This window comes from Amblyomma mixtum, chromosome 10, assembly GCF_055824585.1.
Source record: "Amblyomma mixtum isolate Tamu chromosome 10, ASM5582458v1, whole genome shotgun sequence".
Lineage (NCBI taxonomy): Eukaryota > Metazoa > Arthropoda > Arachnida > Ixodida > Ixodidae > Amblyomma > Amblyomma mixtum.
In genome coordinates, this window is record NC_143021.1 from 65,849,083 (window position 1) to 65,873,634 (window position 24,552).

The window sequence follows — 24,552 nt, forward strand, 5'->3', positions numbered from 1 at the left end:
AGCATTGCGAACACATCCAGTTTCGTACCACTGATCCCCGGATCGAAAAGGACCATGAGCAAAATCAACAACAGACACTGTCATTGCCTATGAGGTGCTTCAAGACCACTGTATTTTTCTGATTGCAGTGGAAACCAACATCCCACTTAAACTGAATACTGCCAAGCATTTGTCAATATTGACTTAACACTGCTAAGCAAAAAGAGAAAAAAAGCAATGGCAAAGGTTTTCTCAATATTTTTTCTTCTTTTTCATCAAGACTCGTTATGCTCAACTTGCTCTGTGGTCAGTTTTGATTGCATAAGCTGCTGCCACACTTTTTATTTTTTTTTCTGCACTACATCAATTGAAATGCTCATGAAAAACAGACTTATAAGTTGGCACATATCAGAGATTTGTACACTGTCAATCAGTCGTGATTCAAAAGCGGCAATGATTCTTGTTTGTAATCGCGGAATACCATGTTGTTACAACCTAAACCGAAATGCTAGCGGAAGTGTTCAGTCACCCATTCATCACGCCGATATGTTTATTGCAGGCAAATGTGCGCACAGCCGGCAAAAAATAAAAATAAATGACGCTCCCGAAGATACATTTGCACTGCACCGATGTTTTCACACAGGTTACACAGTTTCTCCGGCGAGTCGTAAACCGAGCACCCATCATCACAAAACGTACTGAATGGAGCACCAAAGCAAAGGATGGCGACATCGCTGTTGTCGCCGCAAAACAGTCCTACGGCCGTGCAGCCAAGCTCGCGTCGCGTCACGTCGCACACACGGCAATTCTCAAGCAAAGTGCCAACACGAATCGCGAACAAAATGGTAACGAATGCGTATACCCAGCAACAACGTCATGTGCACGGTTTGGTCGCGATCACTGCCACCACCGAAACGAATGCGACTAGCTGCACAACGCCACGTACATTTCAGCATTCGGAAAGCACGGCGTGCGTAGTGAGCTCTCGAAGGCGCACATTTCACTGCCTTGACGTAAAAGCACTCGCTTCGATCGCAATCACTTTCACTACGCGGACACTAGTCACTGTGCTAGGCAGCTCATGCACGCACAAAAGTTCACCGTGAGCAGCTGTGGTTCGCCGCTGTGCGTGATGATCCTCGCAGGAATTATGAACGCTTGCAGCAACCACAAACAGCTCCATATAAACACTTCGTGACACAGCCAACGCGTAGGTCTTGCGTCGGTTTGAAGAGGCGCTCTGTCAACTACATCAGCGTCGATTTCAACTCGGGAAACTGTCGCTGCTCGCCGCTGCTGCACGCGAAGTTCGCAGTCGCTCTGAACACTCGTAATATCAACATGTGGCCAATATAGTATGCCTCGCGGCATACTATAGGTGCCACCACTACAGCCACGACCTATGCCTCGCTCCCCAGTTCAGTCGGACGGCCATCTTGCCCGGCAGGAGCGGATGCCTACGTCATGTAAAAAGCAGCCAATCGCTGCAATTCGGTCGCCGGGCGGTTCGCTCGTCCGCCCCAAAGTTGAAGTTCACCAACTTTCCTTTCGCCTGCCGAACGGGGCGAATGCCTATTGTCTGGTCGTTCGGTCCGCCAGTCCGCCTGCCTGGCGGATCCGCTCAAAAGCGATCGTACAACGGCCTTTACTCGACACAGGGGCAAGCGCTTCTTTGTTCGGTGACGAAGTGCTAAACCATCTCCGCCAGAACAAAATCCGGTTGAGAGAGTGCGATACCACTTTTCGCCTCGCGAGCGGCACAGCGCAATCAAGCGGTGCAGCTAGGATAGTGGTTCGCTGGGAAAGACGCGTGCGGCGACAACGCCTCGTTCATCTTCCCTGTTTATCCGTTCCTGTAATTCTTGGGCGAGACTTCCTAGCCAAGACAGGCATTGTGATAGACATAGCCAGCGGAGGCTATCGAGAGCGCACCGCCGGCGCCTTGAAGCTTTTTGCAAAAGCGCCCGCGGCCTCGCAGTCAATTACGGCTCCGAACGCGGAGCTAGCGGGGAGTGACCGTGGAAAATCACCCCCGCCGGCCCGGAAACAAGCATGCGGGCGGACAGTCGCCGCTGAGAGAGGGCCCACAGAGAATGTTTTCGCGGTAGAAAGCTGTTCTACCGTGCCAGTGAGGGCAATGCACCCTTTGTTGTCGGAGGTGAACAGCGTATCGGAAAGGGAGAAGGCACGTTTGTCATCTCTCCTCTACGAATTCAACGCGACATTCACAGACCGGCCTGGCCTCACTACACTAGTAAGGCACAGAATAGACACGGGTGATGCACTGCCTTGGAAGTGCAATCCTAGACCAATCAGCTTGGCTAAGAGAAAAGCACTAGACGGCGCCTTAGACGAACTTTTCGACACTGGCGTTGTTGAGAGGTCTAACAGCCCTTGGGGCTTCCCGGTAGCCTTAGTTCCAAAGAAAGACGATACATATCGGCTTTGCGTGGACTACCGCAGACTGAATGAGGTTACGAGAAAGGATGCGTACCCTCTACCAACCATTTCTTCCCTAGTGTCCAACCTAGGTGGGGCGAAGTACTTTACTACGCTCGATGCTAGCCGCGGATACTTTCAGGTTGAAATGGATGAGCGTGATAAGGAGAAGACTGCTTTCACTTGTCACAGAGGTCTTTTTCAATTCAAGAGAATGTCTTTTGGCTTGGTAGGAGCACCCGCTACTTATCAGCGCCTAATGGACCGTGTTCTGGGAGATGCGAAGTGGCACCACGCGCTCGCATACCTAGACGACATCGTGGTGTACTCGAAAACGTTCGAGGAACACCTGCGCCACTTGAAGGACATCCTAGAGAGGCTGAGGTCCGCGGGAAGCACTTTGAACCCGAAGAAGGCGCAGATCGCCGCGACCCGAATAACACTGTTGGGGTTCACGATCGACAAAGGCCGCATTCTGCCGTGCGAGGATAAACTCGAAGCTTTGCTTAAGTTTCCGTCGCCGTGAGATCTAGCTGGTCTCAGACGCTTCCTGGGAATGGCGAACTTTTATCGCCAGTTCATCCCAGATTGCGCAGCGCTGCAGGCACCTTTGACAAAACTTTTGAAGAAGGGAGAGCGCTGGAGTTGGGGTCACGAGCAAGAGGCTGCACTGCGCAACCTCACCAAGGTGCTCGCGGACACGGCTGAGTTGCAGCTACCCGACCTAAACAGGGAATTTGTGATTCAAACCGACGCAAGCGACCTGGGCTTAGGAGCAGTGTTGCTTCAGGAGCATGAAGGCGTCCTCCGACCGGTAGCGTTCGCGAGCCGTTCACTGACGCCGGCAGAGAGGAACTACTCGGTGACAGAGAAGGAATGTCTCGCGATAGTTTTTGCTCTGCGGAAGTTCGACTACTACGTCGACGGGGTGGCATTTGTGATCGAGACGGATCACATGGCGCTCACCTGGCTGAGACTACTCAGCGAGCCGAGCGGCCGCCTGGCGCGTTGGGCCCTGTTGCTGCAGCGTTACGACTTTACCGTGCGCTACCGCAGAGGGAAGAACAACGCCGCGGCTGACGCACTCTCGCGAGCGCCTGTCCCGAGCGAGGAAGGTCACGCGACCGACCGCCCGACAGAGGGAGAGAGTGAGGGATTGTCGCCAGCCGTAGCCGATGTAAGGGACGCGGACCGACCGTTGACCCCAGGCGAGAGCGTGAACCACGTGGACTACGCGAGTTCCGTGGGGATCGTGTTCAGCAGAAAGGAGCTGCTCGAAGCTCAGCAGATGGATTCATTTTGTCGAAAAGTGTTCGACGGGCTCCGGGAGCCGGGCGGCCAAGCCGGCGCGCACACGGGGACAGCTGGTTTTGCTTTCGGTGCGGAGCGCTTAGAAACAGCTGGTAGTGCTGTGAGCGCGCTGGATTCTTATCTGCTGGATTCCGACGGCGTCCTTCTGAGGTATATCCCCTCCGAGAACGACACAAGTGAGGCGTTCAAGGTGGTGATACCGCGAGTCTTGAGAGCGGCACTGTTACGTTACTTTCATGACTCGTGCATCGCTGGGCATGCAAGCGGCCCCAAGACTTACATTAAGTTGTGTCGCTTTGCTACCTGGCTTGGCATGAAAAGGGACGTAACACGCTACGCCCGCTCATGTCATGTGTGCCAAAGTGTGAAGCCCCGGGGTGGACGACCGCCCGGCCTCATGCAGCCGAGTAACAGCCAGACTCCCTGGCAAATCGCGGCGTGTGACATCATGGGACCGTATCCCACGACACCGAGTAGGAACAAGTTCCTGCTGGTGGTCACGGATCACTTCAGCAAGTGGGTTGAACTTTTCCCCCTGAGAAAGCTGACGGCACGAGTGATCATGGAGAAGCTGATGGACGTATTCACCAGGTTCGGTTTCCCAGAGCAGCTGATAACGGACAACGCGTCCTACTTCACTGCGAAGGTGTTCGTAGATTCGTGCGCTGCACTCGGCATTAAGCACAAGAAAACGACCACCTATCATGCTCAGTCGAACCCCACGGAACGAGTCAACCGCAACGTCAAGCACATGCTTGTCGCGTACTCTGAGAGGCACAAAGATTGGGACTCCTATCTGCCGGAGATCGCGTTCGCTTTGCGTACGACCGTTAACCGCTCGACTGGGTATGCGCCGTCTTCTCTCAATCTGGGTAGAGAACTGCTAAATCCGATGGACCGGGTTCTAACGGACAGCAGGAAGACGCCAGTCGCTTCGTCAGCACGAGCTGAATACGCGACGCAGCTGCGCGCTAAGATGACGGAGGCCTTACACAAGGCTCGCCGAAACCTGAGTACCGCTAGGGCGCAGCAGAAAGCACAGTACGACCGCTCGCACCGGGATGTTCACTACGAAGTGGGCGATCTGGTGCTTCGGCGCCAACACGTTCTGAGCGATGCTAGCAGACAGTTCGCGGCTTCGTTGGCGCCGAAATGGATCGGGCCGTTCCGCGTGCGAGAGAAGCTTTCCTCGCTCGTTTACAGGCTCGAGGACTTGCGGTCGAAACCGACAGGCGGACCGGTGCACGTATGCGACCTGAAACATTACGTGCAGCGAGATGAGCGGGTCCAGGACACAGCCCGACCCGCGCCGCAGTCGGAGAACGAGCGCTGCGATCAGCCGGCGAACTCCGCGTCCCGCTATAACTTGCGCCGTAGGCAGAAATAAAATCTGCCTGCGCGGACTAGAGCGAGGGCGCAGGCCGACACGCAGTCTCGTTAGATGCATGAACGTACGGGCCGCTCATGCCGATCAATGTTACGTAAGACTTACTTGCGTTAACCCTCATGACTCTCGTGAGGGCCGAACAGCTACGTAGCACGCGCTGCGGGAGTTGGTTACATCTGGGTTGACCTTTTTCAGCGCAGATGGAAAAGAAGCAGGGCGCACCAGAACGACATCGTTCGCCACTACCACCAACCATCTAGAGCCACCATCCAGCTTCGGCAATGCGCCGCGTCCATGGCCCGCCTCTACGCCCAGCCCGCGACCTGAAGCCGCCACCCTGCTGCCACCTGGGCGCCCCTGCTACCTGCCACGCCGCATCGGAGCCAACCACCTGCCTAACGCCTGCCGACTGTACGCCGCCGTACCCGCCTACACAAGAGCAAGCTGGCCAAAAACAAGAGCACTGCCGAGACCCTTATTACCACCTCAACCCTGGGCCCTTACCAGCTGACCAGGCATGCCAAGGCAGCTCAACCGCGGCCTCTACCATGGAAGCGCCGCGGCCCTAGCCCCTGAAGCCACCTGACCTAGTCTCTCAGGGCGGCGCAGCCACGAACCTGGCCTCCAAGCCTTCTCGGCCGTTGCCACGGAGGCGGTCAACCACCTTGACCGGAGCGGCGCAGCCGCGCGTGCTCGGAGGACGGCGACCGGTGGCAAGCATCGGAATCGACATCAGCATCTTGCGGGTGGCCAAGCCTACGGACCAGCTGATCGGTGCGGGCGTGGCGCGGACATCAACAAGTGTACCAGCGGGAGCCGAAGAACTTCGATCCCTGGATGGCGGAGAATATTAAGTAACGTTGCGCCCGCTTCTCTGTCCGGGAGGCTTCTTAAGGAGGGGAGGATGTGGGATATACAGATATCCCTCGCCGCCCCGCGCCGAGTCAAGAGACGAGAGCGCACGCCGCAGGGAATGGGGAGAGGAGGGCACCCGGCAACTCTCCTCACCCCAGCTCGGACGTGACGTCACGCCTATGCTCTGGCGTCTTAGGGAAGGGGTGAACGACTCCTCCTGATTGCAACAAGTTGCTCAAGAGGGAGGCAATGTCGTAGGGGTTAAAAGGCGAAGTTCGCGCGGGAACAGGGGACTCGCCCTCTCTTCTCGCCGCGGTGCTACTGCCGCTCTGCCCTGCCGACCCCCGTCCTGCCCGCGCCCTCCCGGATTATTCAACGCCAGTCGACGATGACTTGGTAAGCTGCTGAACAATCTATTATCGGATAGAACATTCTTCCGCAGTGTGCTTTGCCTTGCGCTAGGTAAATAAACGGTTTCCTAGCGTACTCTGTTCGTTGCCTACTTCGTCCGAACCCGCCGTGGCTGTGACTTTGCGCCACGGGTTGGGGACACGAGAACGCCCGCGCATAGCTGGCACAGAAGCGCGCCTTCCCGGCCGGCTGCACGCGGGTGACCCCATAAACTCAGAAGCTCGATTATCCGCTCAGGGATATCCTAACAGAGGAAGGAGCCCGGCAGAAGCTGATGGGTCAATTTCTGCAGCGCCAGTTTGACACGCTGTCGGCGGATGACTCACACGTCATTCGAAAGACCGCCAGCAGCAAGTAGTGCTAGCGGACGCCCGTACCTTTGCAAATGTCACGACAGGTGGCGTCGCGAAACCCGCTGCCTGCTCTGCTCAGGGATCCACGCTCTGCTCGCTAAGCTGCCAGCCATGTTGCTGCCATTAGTGTACGCCTTCTAGCGCCAATGAGGCGGAGGAGAGCAGCGCGCAACGACGGAAAATACCCAGAAGGACAATTCTTGCGCCCACGCATAGCAACAGCGCATGCTGAGGCAGACTCATAGTGTGCGAGGCGATTGCTTTCTGAGATCGCATTCAGCCATCCGGTCTGTCACCAGACGCTTTCCGTCGCGCGTCTTGCGCACATGCATTCGTCGCCGACCGCGCTGGAAAAAAACCCAGCTACGTGAGCAGCGCAGGAAGCCGTCCGGTCTGACAGTTGTCGACTCAGGGCACCTTTTTTTCCGCTGCGCTCTCATTGGCTGCCGCGCACTGTCGACGTGTTGCTGCCCAAGCCGAAGAACCAATCGGAGGTTCGCGACTCGTGGGGAATGAAGTGTAGATGTAGCAAGAAGATATTAGAGACTGGTCGCCAGCGTGGTCGATGAACTGAAGGAAGGCATTTCTGGGGCCAACTCTGTGTTTTTAGCCGACATTGAGGACTGATTCTATTCCATACCCCATGCTCAACTCTTGTGTACGGTGCGCGAGCTCATCGAACAGAGGCTGGAGCTTTTGGTGTTTTACTTATCGTCCACTATTGCTGACGTTCAAAAGAATGGCATTTTTTCTCGCTTCTAGTGTAGCTCCGGTGTTGAGCCAAACTGTTTTGGCCATGTTTGACAACTCTCTTCGACGCTGCCTAACTTCTTCGTGTGTTCTGATATGTTGATTTTTAATCACTCTGAGGCTTGCACCTGGTGACTCCCTTCCAACCGTCGTCAGCAATACGGTGATAGTTTTTCATGCCTGTTTAGCTGCAAGGAATTTCACCCAGAAATGCCATATGACAATGCCGTTCGGTTCCTAAACTTAACACAAAAGAGGAGTCTGAACTCGTCTTTTTACCGCGGGAACTCGATCTACACGTTCCGAGCATTCTTAGAAAAACCGAATTATTTCCTCTGCGCCCCATTTCCCTACTTTAAATCTTGTTAAACGTCCCGGCTCCCGCCTTTTTTTAACTCACCGCAGACGGTAGGAGGAGTCAACCAACCTTTCAGCCAGTCCCGTGGCGGCTTGCCGCTCTGCCATTGGCGGAGAGATACGTAGTGATCGGCGGAAGCATAGAGTCCACGTGTATTTTTATTTCAGTGCGCCTAATTTTCGGCTATGCAGCCTTTGACTGGATCTATTTGTTTAACGCAGCCTAAAAAAAAAACGAAAGCGAAGCCGCCACGCAACTGCATAAAAAGCACTCCATGCGTTAGTTGACTCCTCCTACCACCTCCGGTAAGCTCAAAAAAAGGCGGGAGTCGGGACGTTTAATCCGACTTAAATTATGGAAATCGGCCGCGCAGGACAATAATTCGTAGTTTCTAAGGTGGGCTCGGTGGCTGTGCAAGCGTGCACACCACTAATCCGTTTGTCTACATCATGCAGGTGTTCGCCTTCGTCGCTAATGCCCTGCTTCCGTCGTTGTTGGTCCTTCCCCCAGCAAGCACGTCATCCACTGCAGCTTACTGCAGTGACGATTGCATCTTCGCATGGCCCCAACCCGACGTCATCACTTCATCATGCCCGGCAGCGCCTCCCCCTGGATACCATTTCCCCGGCCCATCCTGGAAAGCCTCATCACCAGCAACATCAGCCACAGGAAATATAAGCGACGATCGACCGCCTTCACCGCTTTGTGGGCTCGGTGGCTGTGCAAGCGTGCACACCACTAATCCGTTTGTCTACATCGTGCAGGTGTTCGCCTTCGTCGCTAATGCCCTGCTTCCGGCGTTGTTGGCCCTTCCCCCAGCAAGCACGTCATGCACTGCAGTTTACTACAGTGACGATTGCATCTTCGCATCGCCCCAACCCGACGTCATCACTTCATCATGCCCGGCAGCGCCTCCCCCTGGATACCATTTCCCCGGCCCATCCTGGAAAGCCTCATCACCAGCAACATCAGCCACAGGAAATATAAGCGACGATCGACCGCCTTCACCGCTTTGTGGGCTCGGTGGCTGTGCAAGCGTGCACACCACTAATCCGTTTGTCTACATCATTCAGGTTAGTTATCCGCATTCCTTGTATGCTAAAAAAAGTAGCAATTATTTCTTAGTGCAGCTGCCGAGCCCGCAATGCTGTATTTTTCTTGTGCTTGAATGCGCTCATGTTGTTCGCTGCTTGCTGATCTTGGCAGGCGATATTGAAACCAGGGTGTCGAACCGGTATTTTTTCGGGTTCGGTTCGGGTTCGGGTTCACGCCTTTCGGGTTCAGTTCCGGGTTCGGCTCCAGAGGGCCATTCCGTTCCGGTTCGAACCGGTTCGGACCGTCTCGAACCGGTTCAAACGGGTTCAAACGGATTCAGGACCAAAAATATAGAACGCAGATGGGTTTCAGTGGTATGCGTTTTCTTTTTTCTTGCACATCGCTATACAAAACGGGTTGGCGATCCTGTCACACCGCGTCAACACAAACAGAGGGTAAACATGTCGCTGTCTCCCGCCAGCCTGTGTTGGCCACATGTGCGCCGCTTGTTCACAAACTCTCTGTCACACCGGAAAAACCACCTCAATCGCGTTCCCCGGCGCTTCTCTGCATTCGCTCGCGCGCTCTCCTCCGTGCGTGTGCACAACCGCGGAAACTGGAGACACCTTGCGCTGTCGTAGCTACTGGCGGTTTTGCAGAATGTCGGACGAACTATGATCGTGCGCGGCGGCTGAGGTGCAGCCTTGCTCGATTCTGACTCGGACGACCAGCCGCCACCGCAGAGAAACCGCGCTGGATGATCGACTGGCTGAGAAGGGCGCCTGAGAAAGGCGTTTTCGAAAACTTCATGCGAAAGAATTAAACACGGACTACATGCGTCTACTTTCTGTGCCCTGTGTCTACTTCTACACATTTTGTGTTTTGCGCTGCTGTTCCACAATGCATTATCAACCCGGCCGGTCACTACAAATCACGCCACAATCTCGGCAGATTCATCGAGTTTGTTCCACGCTCTGAGAGTACTAAAAAAAAGATATAATTGTACGCATCATTCTTGCAATCAAATGGGAACCCAGTAAAGTTATTCTGATTGCTATCTCAAAGAAAAAAATGTAGCACTGCTTTCTTCTTCATCTCAAGTTCAAAAATAGCAGGACAGGTAACTGGTAACTCGCGCTCACCTGTGAAATACAGTCCCAACTAGCGATCTCTTGAAACACAGATTCCTTCAGATCACACCGTTGATATTTTGGGTCTGTTATATCCCATGGAAAACGCCTCTCTTCAATCATCGCGATCAGGTCACTTTCCTGGCGGCACGAGTACGACGGCAGCATGTTCACGCGAGCAACTGGCACGCTCGTATGCCGGCTCCTGCTCGGGTGGTTCTCGCGCACAAAGCCGTCAAGAAACTTCTGGAACTCGCAGCCGAGGCAGTCCCTGGAACAGGACATTCCTTTTGGCTCCTTACAGAACCGCGTTCGTCAGGAGTGTACGCTTGCTCACAAGAATGCGACGGGGATCGAACGTGCTTCTCCACGGCGGCCGCACCTGCCAGCCGACGGTGGCCAGGGCAGCCTTCCCGTCTGTATGCACCCGCCTGCAAGACGCCGTACCGCAGCAGACAGCATTACCGCGAAAGGAAGCGCTCTTTTTTGCACTTTGCAAACCAAGTTTCCAACCACGAAAGGCACAAAAGCGGTGAATCACCGCAAAGTGCTTGGTTTGTTCGTGCGGTGTCGCCAGGAAATTCGCCCGGCCAGCGAACAGCGCCAACCGTGTCCACGAACGCTGTTTGTTTGTTGTTCCGGTTCCCGGAAGCTGTCATACCGAGGGAACACCCCAGCAACCTGTCTCGTTTCCCTGCCGTTCGTGCAGTGTGACAAGAAGTTGTGGGACAAGTTGGTTGGGCGACTTGTTGACGGCTCGCTTGCGAACAAGTTTGGTTCATGTCGTTGTTGTGTTTCCGCAGTGTGACTCGGGCTTGAAGCAGCGCAGGAAACAGGACAAACGGAAGTCTGCAGACGACACAGACGCCGACTAAAAACTGGTTATTACATTCTCGGAAAAGTATATGAAGGCGCAGGACACAGTGAACAATCCAGAAAACAGAAGAACAAAACTTTAAACTAAACAACATACTGCGCATGCACATCGTAGTCGAGTCATGACATCTTTTTCAATGGAATTCGAAGACTATATTCAATAGTAGACGGCACTCCCCTATCTCCTTGACCTTATACAGTTGCCACGAAAGCCTGGCTCCTTATATACGAAATTGATGTATGGTGAAGCAACACGCTCATCTGCATCAGTATAGTCAGAGTAGAAGCTTGGGCGAGTTGGTGATGGTTCACTTGCCACATAGCTATGTGGCAAGGTTATCGTCTGCATCCTTCCTGATCATAAAGGCTTCCACCATCTCCCTAAAAATTCGATCAGAGTGATTAAACAGGAGACTTGCCTTTCTAAGTGGGGAAGCAGATGAGTGTGTTGCTACACCATCTATCAGTTTGGTAGTTAAGGAGTCAGGCTTTCTTGGCATTGTGTGAGGTCCAGGAGATAGGGGAGTACCGTCTACTATCCAAGATACTCTTCAAATTTCGTTGAAAACGACGTCACGACTCAACTGTGATGTGCATGCGCAGTATGGTTTTTAAGTTTTAACCTTTGTTCTGATTTTTTGTGGGGTTGTTTCCTGTGCCCTGCGCCTTTATATACTTTTTCCAGAATAAAATAACCAGTTGTTAGTCAGCGCTCGTGTCATGTCCTTTCTTCCTTTTGTCGTGTTTACTGCGTTACTTGAGCACGAAAAAATTGTTTAATGCGAGATGTTCTCACTTTACCCATTTTATTTATTGCCCGCAGAAAAAAGACGAATTTACGGTAAGAGCCGCAAAATTAAATGAACTCGAAATAAATAAAAATCGGCTGTGTGTATACGCTATAATCCACCTTATGAGGTGTAGGACGAAAAGCCGATACATTTTGCATCTACAAGACCCTCCTGCTTGAGCAGTTTGGGAGACCCCGTAGCGCGAGTAATAAGGTCTCGTACGCAGTGTACTTATGGCCCCGTAAGTACGCAGTGTATTTACGGCCCCGTAAGTACGCAGTGTACTTACGGGGCTCCAAGATTGCCGCCGCACGCGCCCGCTACGTTACCGCGCACAACTGAGAAATGAAACTGTCATGTATTGGCAAGTATACATACAGATACATTTCCGTCACACCGAAACCGACTTGCCAGTCCCCCCCCCCCCCCCCTTTTACTACATGGTAAGAAAATGTTCGAGAATCCCTCCACCGCCCATCCCCTACCCAACGAGAGCCTCGTGGGAGCACTGGATCTCCGTAACATAAAGATCTTGCCGAACATATTTTGTTTAAATCACCTATTCGACATCGCCTTTGTGACTCACGTTATATATCCTGAGCCCCTATAGCTCAGTATCTTCAAAAACTCAGCTAATCGAGGCTTCTCACTATAGTAAAGTAAGAAATTTGTTCGTGATAGAATGTTTGGTACTCTTCCTGGGGCGCTATCAAAGGCAACCTTTGCGCCCACAGAATTTTTTGCGCCCTTGATAGAGTGATACAGAGGGGTTAATCTGGCGTATGCACCATTTGTCCACCAACTTGTTTCAGGCATTTATTTCCAAAGCTACAAACAACCCCTTTCTGGCAGCTATGCTTATTAGGTGAGTAAGTGCTTGCCTGTCTTTTCTGGAAATGCTCGCGAGTGCTGATTCATTCTGTTTTCTCACTCTTGGCTTTTACTTACCTGTACGGCCTCTCCACAAGGCAGATGACAAATGTTGCGATCGGTCATTACTTCCTCTACCCATACATCTACAGCCTTACCTAAACGTTCTTGATACTAGTGTATTAAAGCGAAGTCAGCGGATGTACAGTGGAGCCCACTTTAATGGCCACGGATATAACGAACGCTCGCTTATTTCGAGCGGGTGTGGTATTACCGTGAAAATATGCATAAGGGCAACGGAAATTCGTCGCAGATACAGCGAACAACTCTGGCCACACCACTCGGTTATAGCGAACGAGATGGCGTGGTGAACTACCCCGAGGTTGTAGAGGTCGTCCTTCCGCTAAGCACGCAGATGAAATAGCGCCTCTCAACCTTCATTACACCGCCCCGGAAAGAACATGTCAACCCAGAAATGGAATTAAAAGGCGGCACTGCTGTGCGCAGCGCTAACCGCAAAGTCCGGCGTCCGGTAACACTGTAAATGCTAATGTAAACACAGTAACGATATGCTATAATTCTCTATTGAAATAGTAAGTAACCGCCGGCCAAACCCGCGTCGATGGCCAACGAGGGCAATTATTGCCTACGCGTTCGCCGGCTCGCCAAAGCTTCCTGAGTAGAAGAAGCGCGGTGCGCGTGAGACAGGGGCATCGTCAAAAGCGAAGCTACTGACCAATCTCGCGGACCAACTAAAAACAGCGATTAGATAATTTTTGAAATCCTTGCTGGCCATCCCGTTCACGTGGTATGCATAGCCTGCCCAGTCGTTTCAATCTTTGGCGCCGCTGCAATGTGCAGGCATTGTCATATAGCTGACAGTGCAACGGATGCATTCTGCGCCACAAGCGCTGCACTACTTCGTCGCTGCATCAGCCCAGTAACGACAGAAGAAGCTCGAAAACACGCGTGACCAGATGATTGCAGATTTCTGGCAACGCTTCGTTGATCCATAGCCGACCGGATGTTTCCTCGGATAACTACGTTCCTGCGGACCACAAAATCGCAGAAGCGCCTGCTCTGACGGAGACGTTGAACACCAAGTGCGAGCTCTTCCTACTGCCAGGAATCTCATTTACGTGGCCGACCTGCCACCGGTTGCCATGCACACTTCATCCATGTTTAGTTACACCCCGTACCTAAATTTGATAGTTGGCAGCAAGGTCTCAACGAGTATTAAATGACCGCCCTAGATAGCCTGGAAAGAGCCGCGGCAGGCTCTGCTTTGCACAAGTAGGCACGCATAACGCAGCTTTGTAAGAAATAATTGCCACTTTTAGCGGCCTTAGTATTTTTGGCTGTTGTAAGAAGAATCCACTTGCTACGAACATCAGATATAGCTCCAGAAAATGGTTATAGCGCCGAAACAGACAACACAAGAAAGCTAGACGGGACAGGCGCTTTCTGTGTGTTGTCTGTTTTGGCGCTATAACCATTTTCTGGAAACATGCACCAACCAGACCCCCAACAAGTATTAATCAGATATAACTAATGGAACCTGCGGGACCGTCAGGTTCGCTATAAGTGGGCTCGACTTAGTTTTAATCGGCCACAAAAACCTTTTTCACCCTTCAGACATGGACCTGACATGTTTGGACGTACTACCTTCGCTCCAAAGGGGCGTTTGTGCCGTAGTCAGTGCATTTCAACCTGTGCGAGCAATGAGAAACAATTTCAGCAATAAAATGATATTTTTGTCATGATGCTGTATTCTTTTAGAACATACTTAAGCAGTCTCTTAAAAAACCCATGGACATCATACATTTCATTATAACATTTATGTCTGCGATGAAAAACTCTTGAATTCCGTGCGAACTCTTCGTGTTCATAGGACGCAGGACCGCCGCGTTCCACGAGGTCACTGTTCAGACACAGTGCACTTTAACGTAGGAGGAATATGCAGCGCAAGTTCAACCTCCTGACTGGTTCCCCTTTCATGGCGTGTGCACCGTCTGGAATTTTCACGTGCGGGCGGACGCAGGGAGTTATGGTGACGTGAGGCCTTATGACGAGATCGCCGAATTCGACGCGGTCAAGTAAGGCATGAGGAGGGTCAGAGAGGTTCCAAATATGCCATGCAACAACCATAAAAAGAAGTCTACAAGATAGCCGAATAGCCTAAAGCATCTGTAAATAGAGTTTTCTGTTGCGCCGCCATTAGTACGAATCCCACTCGGAGTCAGAGGTAAGACTATGCATACTCTGTTAGTTGTTCTTTTTACTGCGTTAGCAGTATAGCCTGCTTTCCCAAAAATAACCGCGCCGCGTGCGTGCAGCCTCCATCCTTGATGCACACTCCGGTGGACGACACATCAGTGCATTCACTAGTAAAAATGCACCTTCAAAAACTTTCACCCATCTCTTCACCCCCAGAACCCACCTGTACCCGATATAGCCGAGGCAGATTGTTGTGAAGGCTGAACGTATTCAATCGCCCAAGCTTTCTAAGAAAAAACACGCTTACAATCATCAGCATGTCGCGTCAGACACTAAGAACGGGAAATATGACTGCGAAAAGTAGATATCAGTCGCCAGACAGAGAATTCAAGATCGAGCAGTGCGAGAACAGCGGATGGAGCCGCGCGCTGGCGACTGGCAGAAATTTTTTTCTTAGAAGCAGAACAATTTCAGCGAACCGGCATAACGAAATCACTTCATCGTAGTTACATTGCATCGCAGTACCATCTTTTTGGGCGTAATCACTATCGCATTCCAGCGAGCACATGTATTTCCGCATTGCCCTTTTGTGTAATCGGTATTTAATTTTTTTCCTTTTTAGTACATCTCCACCGTAGCCAAGAATCCGCCTTTCGAATTAAAAAAATATTATAGCGCGAACAAAGACACGGACAAAAAAGAGAGGAAACACACATACAAGCGCTAGCGCTTGTGTGTGTGTTTCCTCTCTTTTTTGTCCGTGTCTTTGTTTGCGCTATAATATTTTTAATTCAATATGAACTACCAACTCGCCCAACAGGAAGTTTTAATCCGCCTTTCGTTGCTTATTTCCGTCGCGCGCAAACAAGAATATGCGGATTCTAAAAAAAAAAGAAGCTGCACCAATTTATACATCCTTCTTTTGGAAAAACTAGTAGTAATATCTCAGGTTTAACGGGTCGAGTAGACATTGGGGCTATGTGACAGACGGTGTAGTGGAGGGCTCCAGATTAACGGACTACTGGGGATTTTCGACGCGCGACAGAGCACGCTGGCTTTTGTATTTTTGGAATCAGCAGCCGAGCTCCACAGCCATTGAGCCATTTTTTTTTCTTTATTGCCCTACAGGCTCATCCTGAGGGGTTTTATTTATAACTTGCTGTCTAAGACAATGAGCGCCTACAAAAGTAAATGTTGCACTACCCACTGCGGTTGCTGAGTGGTTAGGGCGCTCGGTTACTTATTTGATGCACCCTGGTTCGAACTCGTCCCCGGCGGCCACGTTTCGATGAAGGCGAAACGCAAAATTCACCGTATGCTTCGCGATGTCAATGCAAGTTAAAGGGCAACTGCGCCACCTTTTGAGAATTTCGCGATACTCAAGGATTCAAATCTATAGAGGCTGTAGGTAAAGAATACTAAGTATTTGCACTACCATTTAAAATAGTGACGTAATCGACGAATAAATTTTGCATTCCTCCTCAAAGCAACAAAGGAGTGCGGGGAAGTTCGGTGTGATGTCACGGAAAGTATGATTTTAAATTACTGCTGCCGTCAACCACGCCCTGCCGCGCCTCGTTGGACGCTTCCAAACAACGTTCGGCGGGCTTTGACTTCAGTTGCGTTGTTTTTTTTTTCTTCAAACCAGGCGTTTATGCGTTGAAAATGTACGGATACGTTCGATGACGTCAACATGCGTCCCCCACTTAGCGGTGTGCGCTGCGGAGAAGTTTGAAGGCCGTCGCAATTTTAATTGTTGATTACGTCACCGTTTCAAATGCTAGGCCAAAAGGACTTCGCATACTTTACCTCGAAGTCTCCTTTCAAATGACGCCATAGATATTAGAATACATGGACCACCGTGTGGTATTCGCCTACTGCCACTAAATAATTTAGAAAATAATTTTTTCTCCCATGCTGTGTCGGTTTCATCAACCGAATGATGGCTTTGACGTGAGTTCAACATTAGGTCACGTGAGGCACGGGAAGACTAATGCAAACGCTGATACGTTGTTTTGACTCACTGTAGCACTTATATCAGCCGACTTTAAGACCTATAATTACAACGAACGACGTATCAGCAGTTGTATTGCCGTTTATAGCACCTCACGCGACCGAATTTCCACTACACGTCACAGCCATTGTTATGTTGGTGAAACCGAAACAGGATCAAGAAGATATTCAAGGATAAATTATTTATTATGTGCTGGTGCATACCACGCGGTGCTCCATGTACACCAACGTCTAACGCATCGTTTGAAAGAAGGACGCAAGAAAAAGTTTCGTGTCTATAGTACTTTACTGAGTTAGAGCAGTCCTAACACTTTGATTAAAGATTTACGCAAATATTCCCGTCTATAATCTTTAAGTTTTCAGCGCGCACACTCTGTCCCCGTGACCTAGTGGTCGCTGGACAGTTGGAAAACTCATCTCCTTGCTGCTCTTTTTCCTTTTTTCCCCTTTGTTCCCCTCCCCAAGTGTAGGGTAGACAACTGGGCATCGCATGGTTAACCTCCCTGCCTTTCCGTCCTTTTCTCTCTCTCTTTTAAACAAAATATGTAAAATGGAGGAGTAATAACTCAAGATTTCACATAAACCTGACGTACAAGTGTTTAGAATTGGCGGTAGTACATTACAGAAGCGTCAATTAGGCTTCTTCCCAGGCACCAGACCTTCTGTAAGTTTGCTGTCGCATATACTGGGTACCATTTTCGCACTTCCCAGCGCAGACAGCTACGGGTGGGTAAGTCTATGCGATAGATCATATCATTTTGTCGGAAAACAAAACGTATGCCGGGATGCAAAAAAAGTGGGGCTGAACCGGGTCCCGAAACGGTTCCTTTGAATCGTTCCGGTTCGGGTTCAGTTCCAAGATGGCGAAAAAAATATGGGTTCGGTTCGGTTCCAGTTCCGGGCGAAAATTCGGGTTCGGTTCCGGTTTCGGGTTCGGGTTCAGTTCCGGTTCGACACCCTGATTCAAACTAACCCAGGACCTAACAATTTCGAGGCTGTATTCGCACAACTAAAAAACTCATCCGCCGGTCAAACTCAACTAATCTTCGAAGTGCACGGTCTTAAAAACCAGCTTATATCCACTGACAGTGCTATAGCTGGTTTAAGTAAGCGCATGACCGATCTTGAGACACATTTGGAAGCCATGACAGCCATAAAATCCGAGTTAGAAATTATAAAATCTGAAAAACTCGGCTATCTCGTCAGATTGAAACCCTCGAGGCCCGCATTGACGATAGTGAAAATAGATCCCGCCGTAACAACCTCATATTTTATGGAATTCCCGATTCTAACCCCTCCGAAACGTTTGCGGACTCTGAGGGAGAGGTCATTCGTCACTGCGCTCAAAACTTGAGCTTAACCATTCATCCTGAGGAAGTAGAACATGCCCACCGACTCGGCCGCCATGAACCCAACCGCTCTCGGCCAATAATAGTCAAATTTATTTCATACAAAATCAAAGACACAATACTCTCTAACGGCCGCAAATTTAAAGGAACGAAATTCAGTGTCGGCGAAGACTTCCCCCACAGAGTTCGTAGCGTCCGCAAGCAGCTAGTCACCTTTGCTAAAGCTAATTCCGACAAATTTGCCCTACGCAACAAAACCTTGCATATCGGTCCCAGGCGCTATGTTTTTGATGAGATCTCGGAAACTGTGAAAGAAATAACAATCGCTACATCACAATGAGATTAGCAATCATCTCTTCGCAAACAACTAAAAACCCGCCCCAAAAATGTTCCCCTGTCCGCTGTGTTCACCAACATACGTAGTTTCCATTCCAAGCGCGAACTACGTATTGTCACGGCACCAGCCGTGACAATGGACACAGCTAAGCCGTCCCCATATCGCTGCACCGTGCCGTCTACAAAAGCCTGGGCGCCACAACGGCAATCGGGCGCGGCCTCCTCGCAGGCCCTGCTCCGGCGGTCTTCTCGGTCCTTGTTAGCTACTGTAGAAACGTAAACAAGGCACCGTTTGTGCCCAGTGCCGCGCAGCAGGCTGCGACGATTCCCCAAAGCAGCGAACGCGCCTTCTTAGCGGCATCCGGCTGCACTGCTGAAGAGACGGGAAAATTCAATACACACTCCCCCGCTTTTCAAGGAGATCGAGGAGCCAGGCTGTCTCCATCATCGGCGTATACTGTCCATTTACGGGGAGCATTTCCCCGCGCCCTCCTCAGGGCACGTCGGAGACCCGCCTCGGCCCTGTTTAGGTTTAGTGGCACTTTCACGAAGTGCACTTCCCTTGAACGCGCACCGAAAGTGTCATCACTTTCGGTGCGCGTTGTCACACGGCAAAAAGAAGTGTCAGTTGGAAATGATGGCAGTGGCGATTGATGTTGCAGCACCTTTCAGATATTAATTTGTTTTTGCGGAAATACTTATAAAGTACAATTTTATTGCAAAACTAATTAACCCAAGTTAATTTCAGTTTTATTTCCACATCTGAATAAACGTTAACTACAAAAATCATCCCGATCGGAGGCAAGGCATTTCGATCGGAAGATCCGAAGCCATTTGCATTCGGCAGTAGCAGCAGTCGCCTTTTCCTGTCCTCCTCTTTATCTTTCGCTTTCCTATCTCCTTTCTTACAACTTTCCTTTAACCTCCTCCCTTCTTGGTTTTTTCCTTTTTTTCCTGGTGGCGAGGGTTAACCTTGTGTGACCAACTACCCTGAGTTGAGTCATATTGGGTTATATTTGAGGTGTACAGCTGGCGTGGGCAGGACTTGCATGCAATTTCCTTTCCCGTCCCCATGGTGGGCGGCTGCCACTGCAGCTGAATAACAATTTTCTTTTATGGCTCCCTTTCCTCAAACAAATGATCCGAGGGCGGACCGATGTCACTGCGCAGTTCCTGCAAAAAAAAAAAGGAATCTTCCCCAGATACCATGTTGTACATAGTGAGGTAGCAGAAAAGCAAGCAAGAATCATCTCTCCTTTCATAGTTTCTAATTCTCTCACAGAATCATTGGGCCTTGATTACAAGGTCTCAAACTAATCAGTGGCGACCTACTGCTCCAGATCAAAGACAAAACGCAGTATTCGAAGCTCGCAAACAGCAACTTTTGGAGAAATACCTGTTTCCGTCAGTGCCCATAGATCCCTCAAGGCGTCATCTCAGAACGAAACTTTCTCACACAGACTGAAGCAGAAATGCTGGAGGGTCTCAAAGACCTGAATATCACTAATGTCCAGCGCATAAAAATCCAAAAAGATGACAAAGAAACACCAACAAAGCACTTAGTTCTCACTTACGCATCCAGCCAACTCCCCGATACTATAGAAGCAGGCTACATAAAAATAGCAGTCAGACCATACATCCCCAATCCTCGCCGGTGTTTTAAGCGCCAGAGATTTATTTGGCCATAGATCCCAGAGTTGTCGTGGCCGCCAAACATGCGCCAAATGTGCATCTAATGAACATGAAACCGATGTCTGCAACGCTGTGACAAAGTGCGCTAACTGTGAAGGGGACGACCCGCGTATTCCAGGTCATGCCCATCCTGGAAGAAAGAGAAAGAGATAATAACTATTAAAACAAAGAAAACAAAAGATTCCATGAAGCATGGAAAAGATTTGCACAAACCAACGGAACATTCTTCTTCACAGCAAAAACAAATTTCGCCGATGTGGTGCGACGGGGCGGGGCATCACACCAGGCTTCGGCCCCTGCCCAGGCCACACGCAGTGAGCCTGGGGCAGGGCCATCCGCACCCCGGGCAGGCGCAGCGAAAGCTGCTCTGCCATTCTCGAAAAAGTGCTTGCCGGCCTCTGGGTCGGCCGCCCGCAAGGCTTCCCCCAGTCGGCAGAGGCCTGCAAACCGCACACCCGGGGGTTCTCCGCGGGTCTCCAGAGCCTCTAGCGAGGCGATGGACACAACGCGAAACTCACACCCGCTTAAGCGGCGGCGCAGCTCTCTTGAGCGAAAAAGAAAAGATATGAGCCCAGTGATGGCAGCCCCAAAACAGGTATCGTAACTTCTTCACTACACTCCCAAAAATCATCCAACATGGCGTTCCTTATACACTGGAACTGTCGTGGAGTATTAAATAGCTATTGTGACATAAAAGAACTTCTAAACACATTTTCCCCTGTGGCTTTATGCCTACAGGAGACAAACTTAGGTCCGAAACAGCAGAATATCCTAAAGAAGTATAAAGTCTTTCGGTGCGACCGAGAGCAAGCTGATAGGCTCTCAGGAGGTGTTGCTATTACTGTGCAGAGTGGAGTTGCAACCCGTGAAATCAACATTAAAACCAAATATGAAGCTGTTTCAATCACCATACTCCGTTGTAAAACAATCGCCATACGCTCGGTATATCTAAGCCACATCTCTCAGTAACACTGCATGACTTATAAACATTTTTAGAACAGCTACCAGAGCCATATCTGGTAGTCGGTGAGTTTAATGCTCACTCCGGTTTTTGGGGAAGCGCACAAACAGATACTAGGGGTCGTATTTTAGAAGATTTTATTCTGTCAAATAATCTCTGCCTGCTCAATACAGGCAAACACACATACTGTTCTCCAAGCTCGGGAAAAATGAGCTGCATAGACTTGTTTTTTAGTTCACTGTTTTTATGTATTTTAAATGGTATGTTCTTGACAACCCCTGCGGAAGCGATCATCTGCCAGTAGTAATCAGCTTGTCGTCATCACCATCAATCATCCCAAGCAAACCACGTCGCTGGAAACTTCACATAGCGGACTGGGAGCTGTTACGGGAAAAGGCCTCTCTAGAAAAAATATTTGCGCATCGCCTTAGTGTAGATAAACTGAATGGAACGATTACATCGTGCATCATTTCTGCCGCACGCCTGGCTATCCCTCAGTCCTCTGTGGTAGTTCGACACAAAGACAAGGTGTGGTATGGCAAGGAATGTAGAGAACCGAAAAAGAAGAAGAATAAAGGTTGGGAAATTTTTCGCAGGTATCCTACACACGAGAACCTTATAAACTTTAAAAAGGCGAGAGCCAATGCAAGGCGCATACGTCGTAATGCCGAGAAAGCTTCTTGGAAAAATTACATGTCATCCATAAGCAGTTCAATCACAACCAAAAAAATGTCGGAGCAAGTTCATAAATTAAATGGCGACTTGTCCCCTTTTACGATTCCTTTCCTTACAGCCCCTGGTACACAAACAAGTATAGAAGAACAAGCAGACATCCTGGGTGAATATTTCTCGCGTGTTTCCAGTTGCGCACACTACTCAGAATCATTTTTAAAATGCGAAAACTCAGCTGAGAAAAAAAGACTTCCAGTAACTCGTTGGTTGCACAAATGAACCTTTCAATCGAGTAATTACAGTCCAAGAAACAAAGTTTTATCTGCCGGCAAACACACCGCTCCAGGCCCTCATGAAATACACTATGAAATGCTAGCACATCTTTCAGAACTTTCTATTGAAGCACTTATGAAATGTTTTAACAAAATTTGGACATTAGGTAAAATCCAGGAAGCTTGGAAAAGAGCCCTTATAGTGACTAGCGCCTGTTCTGTCGTTATTTTTTTCCTAGTTTGAGCCGTCTTGTTGAGCTTTAATTCTTGCCAGCTATGAATTAGCATGCCCCGAAGAGTGTTTTACTGAAGTACCTTATAGTGCCATTCCTAAAACCTGGGAAGCAGTCAACATCCCCTGGCAGTTATAGGCCGATAGCTCTTACTAGCTGTCTCGCCAAGTCTTTTGAAAGTATTTTGAATATCCGGCTAACCTTCGTGCTTGAATCTCGGGAACTTTTTTACATCGATCAGTGTGGTTTTAAAAAGGTATGCTCGAAAACAGACCACTTAGTTCGCCTCGAAAATACTGTTCGAGAGGCTTTCATACACAGACAACACTGTCTCGCTGTCTTCTTCGACCTCGAAAAGGCATACGACACCACTTGGAGGTTCGGTATCCTCCGCGATTTAGCCGAGCCTGGCAGCCGGGGAAGGATGCTGAACTGCATAAAAGACTTCCTATCCAACCGTTCCTTTCACGTACGCCTGGGCTCAACCATCTCAGAGGAGTTTGTTCAGGGGAATAGAGTATTTTATTTATTTTTATTTATTTATTCAAATACCCTAAGGGCCCACTGGGGGCATTACATAGGGGGGACAAATCAGAGCACAATTTTCACAGGCAAAAAGCACACAACGTAAAAACTGTTACAAAAGAACACAACGTAAAAACTGTTACAAAAAAATGCACAAATAACAAAGAAAGAGCAGTTTGCAAGTAAGTGATATAAAAGCAAATCTGGTTACTGAACGCGCTGGGATTCCAGATATGTCAGCAGTTCCGACTGAAATAAGGAAAAATGGTTTATGGTAGCGATACTGGAGGGCAACTCATTCCATTCTTTATTGACAAGGTTAAAGGCGAATTCTTGTACTTTTCCGTACGAGCGAAGATGGGGTTAACTTTGTAGATATGATCGGTGCGACGTGAAGTATGAGGTGGCGGTAAGATGTGCGACTGGGCAAATGATGTACTGCTGTGAAAGAGAGTGTGAAAAAAAAAATAATCTAGCAAATTTTCTGCGCATTGCGCGGGGCGGCATGTTGAGCTCTTGCTTCAAAGATGAAACGCTTTGACATCTCGAGTACGATGATAAGATGAATCGCGCGGCTTTATTCTGGACGGCTTCAAGTATATTGGTAGGGGTGGTTTGGTAGGGATGCCAAATGATTGACGCATATTCCAGTGAAGGGCGAACAAGAGAATTGAATGCTTGAAGCCTGGTGTCCCTGTCGGCTAGATATAGGCGCCGCTTCAGAAAGCCAAGTTTTCTTTGTGCTTTAGATGTAATATTTTCGATGTGGTCTGTCCATGTTAAGCTAGAATTTAGCAGAATGCCGAGGTATTTAACCGATGAAACTGAGTCTACTATGCTGTCATTTATTAGGTAAGTGTTTGGTTGCGATTTGGAAACAGATGTGAATTTCAAATGTTTAGTCTTTTCTCTATTTATTTGCATCTGCCATTTGCCGCACCACTCTGTTAGCTTGTTCAGGTCAGATTGCAAAGCTATGACGTCGTTAGGACTAGATATGTCTCTGTAAATTACACAGTCGTCGGCAAAAAGGCGAACTGTCGAATTGATATTTAGTGGTATATCATTAATATATATATTAAAAATAAAAGCGGTCCTATTACTGAGCCTTGAGGGACGCCAGACTTGATAAGGGTTAGGCTGGAAATATTGTCATTTAATTTAACCGCTTGAGAGCGATTTGTTAAAAATTGTTCAAGCCATCGAGTTGTATTGCCGTCGAGTTCGATGCTGAGTATTTTCAGTGTTAGTCGTTTATGAAGTACACGGTCGAAGGCTTTTGAAAAATCAATAAAAATACCATCTACATAATGAGAAAGGTGCAATGAATTATGAAGGTCAGTTACCAACTCATAAAGCAGTGTTTGGCATGAAAGCTTTGGGCGAAAACCATGCTGGTTCTTTGCAAGCAAATTATTTCGATTGAGATGGGTCATAATGTGAGTGTATAGAATATGTTCAAGAAGTTTGCAACTAACTGATGTTAGCGAGATAGGTCGGTAGTTACTGAAGACAGTGTTATATGTATTGGCGGAACATGAGCTGTTTTCCAGTCTTCGGGTATGCATCCACAATCGAGTGATTGTTGGAATATTAGTGAAAGTATCTGTGCTGAGAGATGACTGCTTGGTTTTAAAAGTTTAGCACTGATGCCATCGGGTCCTGGACTGGTCTTGAACGGCAAACGGTCAATGGCGCATTTTACGCCGTGTGCGGTGATGATAATAGAAGGAAAGT

General features: G+C 49.5%; 1 protein-coding gene and 1 pseudogene across 3 annotated transcripts in view; both read left to right on the plus strand.

Annotated features, from left to right (window-relative positions):
- LOC149325993 (cytochrome P450 3A29-like) overlaps positions 1–24,552 on the plus strand; it is a 228,896-nt gene that overhangs the window by 38,974 nt on the left and 165,370 nt on the right. The gene's annotated exons all lie outside the window — the stretch shown is intronic.
- LOC149325995 (uncharacterized) lies at positions 8,293–18,464 on the plus strand (annotated as a pseudogene).